This window comes from Pteropus vampyrus, unplaced genomic scaffold (genome assembly GCF_000151845.1).
Source record: "Pteropus vampyrus isolate Shadow unplaced genomic scaffold, Pvam_2.0 Scaffold294, whole genome shotgun sequence".
Lineage (NCBI taxonomy): Eukaryota > Metazoa > Chordata > Mammalia > Chiroptera > Pteropodidae > Pteropus > Pteropus vampyrus.
In genome coordinates this window covers 898,205-910,020 of record NW_011889075.1, presented here as the reverse complement: position 1 = coordinate 910,020, position 11,816 = coordinate 898,205, and the positions used below count along the sequence as shown (strand labels likewise).

The window sequence follows — 11,816 nt, the reverse complement described above, 5'->3', positions numbered from 1 at the left end:
ATTTTACCTCAATTAAAAAAAACAAACAGATGGAGAGGGGCTTTCTCTGAAAAAGACCTCTTTCCTGGACTTATAACCAGAATGGCAAGATATCTGTAAATCTCAGGGAGCAAGCCTGTTCGCGTAGACTCCAAATGTTGTATTGTGAAGTCAGGATATCTATATTTCACGTACTCTCTGTGCTTCTATCCTTTTATTCCATGTAACATTACTAATACACGTTAGGAAGTCAGAGCTTTTATCAGCCACACAAACGAGGACCAAGGGAAGGGGTTTTGGATTACAGATGGATCTGAGCATTTACTAGTGATAGTAGCAGTAGTACTAATACTCAAAAAGAGTATTTTTTTTGTATTTCACCCCAGGGGAGGTGAAACTTAGGGGAAGGAATGGAGGAACCTCGGTCTGCCTGCCCTTCCCGTTGCCTCAAAATCCTCTTCAAGAGTGGAACCAGGAGATTCTGGATTTCATTCTTTTACTGGAATCTATGTTCTCTGTCAGAAGCCATATCTCCAACATCTCTGAAGTTCTCTGCTTCTATCAAGGCAAAATGGTCTCACGATAATTTCTATAAAGCAGTGATTCTCACAATGTTGACCGTACATTAGAATTACCTGGAAATTTTTAAAGACCCCGGTGCTCATACTGCGTCCTGAATACAGATCTCTGGGGTGGATGGCGAGCATCAGTGTTGTTCAGACTCCCCAGGTGATTCTAATGTCTAGCTAAAGTGGAGAGAACCCCTTTTGTTCACAGAACAGAGTGACCTAAACACATATTTCACAACCTTTTCTCCTTCCCTTGGTTTGACAATATTGTTATCAACTAGAAAATGGAGTCTACAGCCATGCTACCCTGAACAAGCCTGATCCTGGCTGATCTTGGAAGCTAAGTAGGGTCAGGCCTGGTTAGTACTTGGATGGGAGACCACCTAGGAAGACCAGGTGCCTTAGGCGTAAAAAATTAAAAAATAAGGGATTGTAAGCTGACAAGGTCCTTGCAATCTGTGAGGTCGACAAAGGGTTGCCTCACCTAAAAAAAAAAAATAGAGTTCTATTTTCTGCATTGACTTTTCTTATTTTGTCCCTAAAAGACCTATTAATTTTTCTTCTTTATTGAAATATATTAAGATGATCTATTTCGATAGCAGTAAAGTAGAAAGAGCTTGGAATCAGGAGTCAGAACATCATAGTTGCGTCCAAGCTCTTCACCAAAGAGCTATTCTCTTATGCGAGTTTCCTCATCTCTCTGCGTTGTCATTTCCTCATCTGGAACCTCGGGTTAGACTCGAAGGGCTCTAACTTCCCTTGTGTTATACACTGTGTGCCAAAGACTGTACCGAGTATCCTGTTCCATGAGTGGGGAGAGGGCGTCCCTTAGATAATGGAGCCATGTACCCACTAAGCATTTCAAGATGAGGAGAATTTTTTTCCTTTGATGCTCCCGGCGTCCAGTGTAATGACTCGTTGTGCATAGTAGTCACTTACTCTTGCTGGCTGCATGACTATGCATTTTAGATTATTGATGAGTCAACTTTACGGGCTGAATAAGCAGCCTCGTTATAGTCAGGGCAGTTAGAAGCAGTGCTACTCAGGGAAAGCCAAGCAGCTACCTCTCTGCCACCTCTGTCCTCTGTGATTATAAGAGTCTGAATGATCATGTAGCATATAGGACAGAGCTTGTGAACAGGAATCAGGATGCTGCACCTCAACTGAACTTGGCCGTGATGCGTGCTGGGGCTCCCAAGTATGCTATTTTCCCTCATCAGACTGGTTCAATAACTAGGTGCAGCTGAGCCTTCCAGTTAAAGCGGCAAAACCCAAAGCTGCTTCAGATGACTGGGAAGACCGGGATCTTCTCCTTTCTCTGGTGCTAACTTGCTGTATGACGTGGTTCACAAAAACAAATCCCTTTTATATCGGTTTTCTTATCTTTAAAATAATCTGCTTGGGTCATGTGATTCTAAGATCCTTTCCAAATCTAAAACCGTATAAAAGGACATTTTCTTTGGAAAGTATCCTTGTTATTATTCAATGGCAGGTTCTTTTCAAGGTGCTTGACAATAGATTTTGTGATTGTTTCCTCTGTCTTTTCCCCCTAACTTCCTGTGTAGAGGAGTTAAACTTAGAAGTCTAGGGTTTTTCAGGGTCATCCTTTTTCTCCATTGAGAAAAAGAAAATAAGTTGTTCCATTTCTGCTTTGGTCAAATCGTTTACCCTTCAAAAAAATCTTGAAATTGATAGCTAATGATCCTGAAATTACTCCAGATGTGTTCTTGTGTGTACTTCAAGTTGTCAGGGCCTGGAATGGATTTTAACAGTTATTTTTCCTTCTCCTCCTCCTGCTCCTCCTCCTCCTCCTTCTTTTTTTGCCTCATTTTCCTTTCTTCTACCACAGGATTTCCCTCCTATAGGCTAAAACAAAATATACTGACTTTTGGTGTCATCTGCCAGCAATTTTCCCCATCCCTCAATACGAAGGTTCTCAAAGTGTGGTTCCACGTCCAGCAGCATCAACATTATATGGGAACTTGTCAGAAATGCAAGTTACCAGGCAATCCCAGACCACAGAATAACCAGTCTGTTTTAATAAGCATTAAGGTGATTCTGATGCATGCTATGTTTGAAAATTTGAGAACTACTGCTCTAATAAAAGACAAAATTTTTCCTTATCATTTTTATTCTTAATATAGTTCCCTATTTCCATGTATAATACATTAAAAGACTATGAGATTGTTTCTTTTTAAATCTTTTGAAAATGGAGTTCTATTTTCTGCATCGACTTTTCTTATTTTGTCTTTAAAAGACCTGTTAATTTCTCTTCTTTATTGAATGGCTTCTTTTTCTCTTTCTCTGGCTTTCTCACAGAATAAGTTTATCCCTTGGCATGAATTAAATGAAATAGGTGACTGATGAATATTTTCATAGAACTTTAGAGTCTTGCTACTCTAAGTCTTGCCACATTCTGGTTCAGTAGTGTCAGCATCAGTTCCGCAAATCTCTTTCTCCACCTCACTCCCCTGAATCGGAGTCCTCATTCTAACGAGATCTCTGGGTGATTAATCTACCAATTAAAGTTCAAGAAGCACCGCTCTAAAAGAATATCTCAGACCTTAAGTGGAATGATTGTTTCAGAGTAGGAATAAAATTTAAAAATTTATCCAATTGGTCAGATTTTTCCTCCAAGGTAAATATATTTGGTAATGTAAGCTTTATGATGATGGCAAAGAAGGAAAAGTATATTTTACCTGAAATAAAGGGATTGTATGCATAGTAATTAATTAAAGAATTTTTTTATTCTTCTTTATAGGATTGCATTTCCCTAAGGATGGAATCACAGAAAAGAATATCTAAGGGTTGTGATATAAACTGTTCAGTCAAGGAAATGGCACAGTTAATATCACAGTAAAGATATTACAAAGTAATTCTAGAGGCAGATATGTTTTCGGAGAATTATAATGTAGTAATAATACTAATCATTGCAGTGTATTTATTGAGTAGATACTAAACATTGGGTACTTTGCTATACCAATGTTACTTTGGTAACATTGGGTACTTTGCTATACCAATGGTACTTTGTTTGGTAACATTTGGGTACTTTGCTATACCAATGGTACTTTGTTACCAGCATTACCTCACTTACATAATGCCCACGGCAACCCTATGAGGTAGAGGTTATTATTTATTTTATAGAGGAGGAACTTGAGAATTGGGGGTTAAGTAACTAAACATGGATATTCATTCCAGGTAGTTTTAATTGTTCTTACTATTTTAATTAAGGTAATATTGGTGGCAGTAGCAGATAAAATTTAAAGTCTCAATGGCTCACACAAAAAAAGTCATTCTTTATGTAAAGTTCAAAAAGGGTGTTCCTGAATAACTGGAGGCTCTTTTTCAAGCACAGCTTCCATAACCCAACTTCCTTCATTCTTGTAGCACTGCCGTATTCCACATTTGGTTTCTAGGACTAGCCTCCGTCTGCATCACATGAGTTGAAAAAAGAAAGTGCATGGGGGAAAGGTTGAGTGGGTTTCTTAATGGGTCAGATCTAGAAGGGCACACATTGCTTCCATTCACATTCCACTGGCTTGAATTTAAGGGAGGCTGGAAATGTGGTAAGTCTCAGAAAGAAGCAGGTTGGTGAACAGGTCTCTACCAAATGACCTGCCTTAGTTCCTGCAAGTAGCTTATCTTTGCTAACTTCAGTTTCCTCATTTGTGAAATGGGAATAATTATACCTACATCTTCAGGAGGTTGTTAGAATTAAATTATCTAACCACTATTATGAGTGCACTGTGGGCCTGATCAAGTCTTGATTTTCCTAGAAGATAATTCTCTAGTTCAGAAGATACAGTCTGTTCAAGACTTATTTGAATCTTATTGAGGATAAAGATATGACAGAGAACTTTGGAATTAAGTAACAATATCATTGAGGAGTCCAGAGGAGCAAGGAAATTAAATATTCACAGTTAGGCATAAACATTGGATTTTAGGAAAGTAGATTTCAAAGACTTCAAAGAAAATATGTTATAGTTTCCTGGTTACAGACTGTAAATGTGAATGTGGCTCATTATGGAGGAAAGGATCTAAGAGAAAAGCAAATTTTGAGAACACAATCATACATGATTTCATTGAGAAAGAAAAAGTCAATGTCCAAAGACGTCTTTGCTGCTCTTTATAGCATTCTCTGATAAAAGGGCATGTGCAAGGTATGGGAGCCAGGATACACTCAATAAAATTATCAAAGAGCATCATGTGTCAGGAAAAGCTGAAAGCAAAGGCAACAGAAACAACTTTCCCTTCTGTTCAGAGAAGAGGCAGAAAGGAACCAGGCCACATGATTGAAGCAGATGGTGTGAAGTCAACAGCTGTCAGAGAGAACAGAGACTCCCAGCCCCCTTTTGCTTCTATATTCTCCTTCAAAGAATGGAAAAGATGGAAAGCTAGTTAAGCAAACGGATTATCTATCCTCTAAAATGGATCCAGATCCCTAGGTTTAAGTAAATTACGTTTCAGGTTTTATGAGAATTTACAGATTGAGAATCAGGATGATGGAGATAGGTAAACACCCTGGTTTTCAAAAAGCAGAGAAAGGGAGGTAATTGCAACTCCCATTTGGTAAGTTTAATAGAGACTCAAAGCAATCCCAAAATAGATGATTCTCACGAGGGTGTATGAGTACTTTGAGGAGAAGGGGGTTGACTGAGGAGCAGCATGGTTTCATCAGTTCAAATCTAGCTAGTTTCTCATTGAATATATCACTCTTAACATAGGTGGATTTCAGCAAAGAATTTAGCAATGTGTAGCACAGTGCTTGACACAAAATAGTTGCCTAGTTGATAATTTTGGAATTAATGTATGAATAATATCCCTAGGAAGAAGATAAATAAAGAATAATTTGATAATAAAGTTAGTTAGACTCATGCAGTTTGAACAATGAATGTATGTCTACATGGAGGAAGATCTTTACAAGTATATCTGTCTTGACCTAGTATAGACCTTGAGTTGACCTTGGGGTGGGCATAGAATGAAGACATAGAAGATAAATATGTCGAATATAGGAAGGATGTGGCCAATTTCAGGAAGTAGTAGCTGAACAATTCCCTGAAGAGATTAACTTGGCTATAATATGGTATCAAAGTTTGCAAACCACAGAAGAGGAATATTAGCAAACTTGAAGATGCTCAAATAGGCAATGGTGAGGATGAGAAGATAGAAATCAGTGTGTATAAGAAATGATAAAAGAAATGAGGAAAAGTATTGACATGGATGTGGAGAACTCTCATGCATTGTTGGCGGCATTGCAAATTGGGGTAACCACTGTGGAAAACAGTATGGAGGTTTCTCAAAAATTAAAAATAGAGCTACCATATGACCCCGAAACTCCACTTCTGGGTATCTATCCAAAGAAATATAAAATACTACTTTGAAAAGATATATACACCCTTATTTACAATAGCTAAGATATGGAATCAATCTAAGTGTCCATCAATAGATGAGTGGAAAAAGATGATGTAGTGTGTGAATATTATTCAACCATAAAGAGAATGTAATCTTGTCATTTGCAACACCATGAATAGACCTAGAGGGTATCATGCTAAGTGAAATAAGTCAGACAGATAAGGACAAATACTATATGATTTCACTTGTAAGTGGAATCTAAAAAACAATACAAATGAACAAACAAAACAAAACAGAAACTGACTCATAGACACAGAGAACAAACTAATGGTTACCAGAGAAGAAGTTGTTGGGAGAAGGGGAAAAATGGTGAAGGAAAATAAGAGGCATGTATTTCCAGTTATAAAATAAATAAATCAGAGATGCAATGTGCACCATAGGGAATACAGTCAATAATATCATAATCTTGTATGATGACAAATGGTTACTAGACAGTGTGGGGATCACTTTGTTAGGTATATTAATGTTGAATAACTTTGTTGTACATCTGAAGCCAATATGTATTCTGATATGATATTGTACATTAACTATTTTTTAATTTAAAAAAAATGAAAAGAAAACTGAGGCTTATTGAGTTTGGATAGAAAGACTGGAGGTAAGGAAGTGGATATTAATCACTCTCCACATGTTTTAAAGACTATGGAGGGCAGGGCTACGACTGTTGCTCGAGCTGCTGTGGGGATTCCAGTCTCGTTTCAATATACAGAGAATTTATTCATGAAAAGGATGAAGAGTCTCCCCAAAGAGTTTCCCTCTGGTCTGAATGGTCAACTTTCAGCAATGTTTAATAGTCATTCCAACTGTGGATGAGAAATGAAAGTAAATAACCCTAAAATTTCTCAAACCAAAAGCCAAGATGGTGCTAGAGTCTTCTCTGCCACTCTTTGTCCTCATTTCCGATGAAGAGAAAAGTGTGCAGCAGCTGGTTGCTCCGGAAAGCCAAGGCTGCCGACTCACAGTTCTGCCTGCCTTGTCTGCTGTGCTATGAGGAGCAGCACATATGTGCGACTTCCATAATGCACGCTGCCTCCAGGGCAGAGACACTTCTGGCAGCTGGCCACGGAAGAGCCCTGATATCGGCTGTCAAAGCACCCAGAGGTCTGCACTTAGAGCAAGGGAAATGAGATTTCATTGCAGCAGTAAGAGAGCAGACAGTATGTTCAAAGCTAAACTCACCTTAAATAAGTTACTTGAATGTACATGATACTGAGAGTTCTCCTAGGCAAGCCTTTATAATTATAATGAAGGTGATAGTTACAATACACCCCACATTATTAGTGTAGTGGTAAATATTGCAATATTTGTGTTTGTTTTGAACACCTTGTGAGCTGTCCTTCTCTATTCCTCTTTCCTTAAACACAATAAATAATCTTCCCAATTTATTACTACCCCTATTGCCAAAGTTTCTTTTACTGAGGATCAAAATCAGAAAATTTTGGAATTAGGGAACTCTAAATGAGTGCTTTAAAACAAAATGTCAAAATAGATTTCATATATTCTCAAAGGGAACCCAAACATTAAGCCTGAAGTTGATGCAAATAAGGTAGTGATGTGAGATTTATATTTATACTGAGAATCGGTGTCCATCTCAGCACGCCATTAAAATGTGGCAGTGAAAATTTTCAGTATAATTGCATTGTACACTACCTGTGATTAAAAGCAGTTTTACTCTTCTTTTTAGGTTTTTCTTTTCTAATTTTAACTCCAATATTTGCCTCAAGCTGTTTACCATTCCATGAGATTTTGGAGGACTTGGTTGAGTTTTAAGTCATTCTTCTATCCCCTGCATGGCCTGGTGCAGTATCTAGCTCATGGGCACTTAATTATTTGTTGGATAAACAAATGAGTGAATAAATGACATTTTTTTTTAAACGAGTTAACTATAAATGATCTCCAGAGGAATCAGAGAACCCCGATGGTTAAATTACCGTTGCAGTTATTTGGTTCTTTAGTCTCCTCCACACCATCTCTGCCAAGTACTTTTTATTTTGAGATATTTACTACCACTCTTGGAACTTATTTCCAGCTTTGGATCACTTTGACTATGTAAAGTTCTTTATACTGACACAATGTAGCTCCCTGGAGTTCCCACTCATAATGTTTATGGTCCTATCCTTGGGGCTGTATAGAAGGATTCTCATCTTCTGCCACTTTACTTGCCTCCATAAAATTGATAGTAGATATTATGAAACCCACGTATCTTCTCTTTTTCCAGTAAACATCCTAGATTCTCCATACATTCCCCATGAAAAATGTTTTCACAAGTACCTTCACTATACTATGGTGCATGCTCCTTTTGGTCTGGTTATTTCATTGGCCAGTATGAAAAGGATACTCTCAGAACTCCAGACAGCAGAGGAGGACTAACTGGTACTCCATCCAATTCCTTATTCTGGCTACTCCATTTTTATTGTGGTTTTGTACCACTTTAGTTTTCAACGTAACGTTCTTATGCTCTTGGCTCATATGAAGCTTACCCTTAACATACAAACCTTTTATCTTTTGGCTGGTACTAAGTCACATCTTCCCCTTGTCACATTGTTCAGTTTATTTATTTTTTAACACAAATAGAAGGTTTTACATTTATCCCTGTTATATTTTATCTTGTGAGATTTGGTTCATCATATCAGTCTGTTAAGAACTTGACCTGATTCCATAACTCTGCATTTTCCTATTTTACTAAACCTTGTGTGAGCTTCGGAGTAAATAAAGCCACCTTCTATGTCTTCATCTAAGTCACTAAGTCTACCACCCAGAACTTAACAATGGATTTTGAGTATCTTTTCTCATTTCAAATCATTTGGCTAGAATGTATTAAGCCATCCTTCTTTTTGTTTTTCCTCCTCTGTTAATTCTTATATATTAGTTATTTGTAAACGTAGCACCCTAAAACAACAACCATTTTATTGATGTTCACTGGTGATGGCTTAAGAATTTGGACAGGGCACAGCAGGGTAGCTTGTCTCTGCTCTGTCATGTCTGAAGCCTCAGCTGGAAAGATTTGAATGGCTGCTGGTGACTCAAAAAGCTGGAGGCTGAAATCATATGGAGGCTTCCTCACACACACGTCTGGCACATGGGCTCAGCTGGGGCCGTCCCTGAGCATTGGCACGTAGCATTGCTGCTCAGGCTTCTCACACACAGCATGGGGCTGGGTACTGGAAAAAGCATTCAGAGAGAGGAGGTTCCAAAAAAGCCAGGGGTGGGGAGCCTCATGGCCTTTTTCCAACCTCAGAAGTCTCAAAGCATCATTTACTCTATTGGTTTAAGCAGTTACAAGCTTCCCAAATTCAAAGGAAGAGGATTTACACCTGCTGCCCAATGGAGGTAGTTGGGGGTCATTTTTTTAAAAACCAGGTATGATTGGCATCTGATTGACATATTTCCAAATCTATGGAATGTTACGAGAATACACTTTTTGTTAAAATTTTCTTCAAAGAGGGAAAGCAAGAATGAGCACACATAAAGTTATGTATTTGTGATGCTCAACCCCATATGGAGAATTTTTGTTTGCGTGTCAGTTTTGGAGGCATATTTAAAGATCAGTATAATATTTTAAATCACTGTATTTGATAGGTTGAGTACATTATAGTGGCATGGAATAGTCAAGATCTTAATGATCCATGCATATGATTTCTGTACTTCATTAATGCTTTCTTTGTAAGTGGTTTGATTCTTAATCCCTAATCTCCTCGCTCATGCTGAGTTGCCGTTGAAGGCAGAAGCTCCAGCTAATGGGAATGCTACGGGTAGGGAAAACGTGCTGCTCTGTCCCAGGAGAGTTCTGAGGGCTCAGGACGTAGAGACCTCTCTGAAACACCTACATGCTCTCTGGATTAACTCTGAGGGGAGGAAGAAATCAAGAGCAACAGGCAGCCTTTCCACTTCATGGGTAGCTCATGATAAGTCAACCAGAAAAGTAAAATGCAGGGAAAAAGATTAAGGATTAAGGGGAAAGATTTCTATGTGATACTCATAGGAAACAGTAGCATTGGTAAAGTAATAGAATAAAACAAAGACATCTAAAGAGTTTTAAAGCCAAATTTTATCTTAATAGTCTTAGCCAGATTTTATATTTTTATCACCACTGTTCAAGACTCTTGTTCTCAAGAGAGACTATAAATGTCATCACCATGTCCAATGGCAGAGTGGGTGATAGCGTGACAGCTTTAGAAGACAAGCTCCAAGAGGCCATGGGATCTGTCAATAGAAGTGAATAGGCAGCATCGTCTTATACTAATCTCCTCTTTGTGATCAAATGGGGATGATAACAGATTGTGTGGGTTGGCCAGCTCTGACCGGCAAAATAGTAGAAATTTGCCTGATCAATTGCCTGTATGTAAAAATCATTGTCTTTTTCCTGTCAGAGTTTGTTATGTTTCGGTCCTTAGTGCAACCTAGTAGCTTCTAGACAAACATTCCCTTCAGAACATATGTTTGAGGAGAAAGGCGTATGTTCCTTGGAAGTTCTGTGATGAAAAGGCAGCTTAAGATTCCAAGTGCTCCCTTTAAGAGATTCAAGCTTTAACGGACCAATTTAATTAAAGTTCTCTAGACAGGAAGCAGAAAAACAAGATTGACTAAAATGAATATAACCTGCATGGAGCAGCAAAAAAAAAAAAAAAAAAAACATGCAGGGATGTAGCATTATACTACACGTTTTCAGGAAACGAATCAATATGTAGTCTACCAACAAAGCATGAGCTGCCGAAAAATAAAAGTTAAAAATATCACATCAAGTGGCTTGAGGCATAGGTTTATTTGAAAAATACATTTTCATTGCCTTACAAATTCACCTCAACAAGAGATCCGATTTTCCACTGAGGGACATGCCGATGATTGTCCTGTGGTTTTCAATTAATAAGTTCACAGTTAACAGTTTTTAAGTACACTGAATCATGTAAATTTCCATATCACAGCAGCTAATTTATTTGTTTATTGTGGTATAGCAGGCACCACATGAATCTGGTTTTGAAATCAATTCCAAGTAAAGCAGATGATTTTTGCAGGGCAGACAATATGTAATGAAGACCCTTAAACCTCTCCCCATGCTATTGCATCTAGAGTGGATTTCATGCTGCCACAAGAAGCTGAAAGAGTAGAGAACTCATGTTAATATCCACACTGAAAAATCGGGAGAATTGAGTCCTGTCTCTGTGTGACTGCCTGTGATTCGCTGCTATCTTTTATTTATGATTACACAATTTTTTCTTTGAGAGCTCTTAATGTATTCGCAGACACACAAACACAAGGATCATTAAGTTACAAGCTGGGTTTATTTACCGTTTGCAGCTAGCTCATATGGTATGGCTACTGAGCAGCATTTGAATTTTAAGATTACATACCCGCACGTCCTGTTTTCCTGCACCCTGTCCCAGATCCAGGCATATGCAGGAAAATTTTCTCTGACTTTAGGAAGCTGATTCTCCATAGAATACTTTAGGATTAAGGAGGGATCCTTTCTAAGGACCAGATGTTGAAAAAGTTTCTAATAGCAGTAATGGGAAATAGCCTAGGGGAGGAGTAGAGAAATAATGGGGAGGGAAGTGTTATGAAGAGAAAAAGTATATGGAGAGAAGAGACAGAAAAGAATATTAGAAAGTTCTGATGCTATTCTTTCGAAAAAAGAAAATTTATAATGGTGATCTGTTCCTTTGAAATGATTAAATGAATAAACATTTGAGCATTTCGATCAGTAAAATGCACAGACCTTGAAGAAAAAGTGACACAAAAGCATTGAGAGATAAAATTGAGTAAAATGTCCCCAGTTAATCTGAAAATTTTAATACACTCTCAAAATCGCTGGCAACCAGAAGAAACCTCATAGTTGTGCACTGGAATTTTCTTTTCCTATGT

At 38.0% G+C, this 11,816-nt stretch overlaps 1 pseudogene; it reads left to right on the top strand.

The window, feature by feature from the left end:
• The first annotated feature begins 837 nt into the window (after nt 1–837).
• LOC111729975 lies at nt 838–956 on the top strand (annotated as a pseudogene).
• The last annotated feature ends 10,860 nt before the right edge of the window (nt 957–11,816 follow it).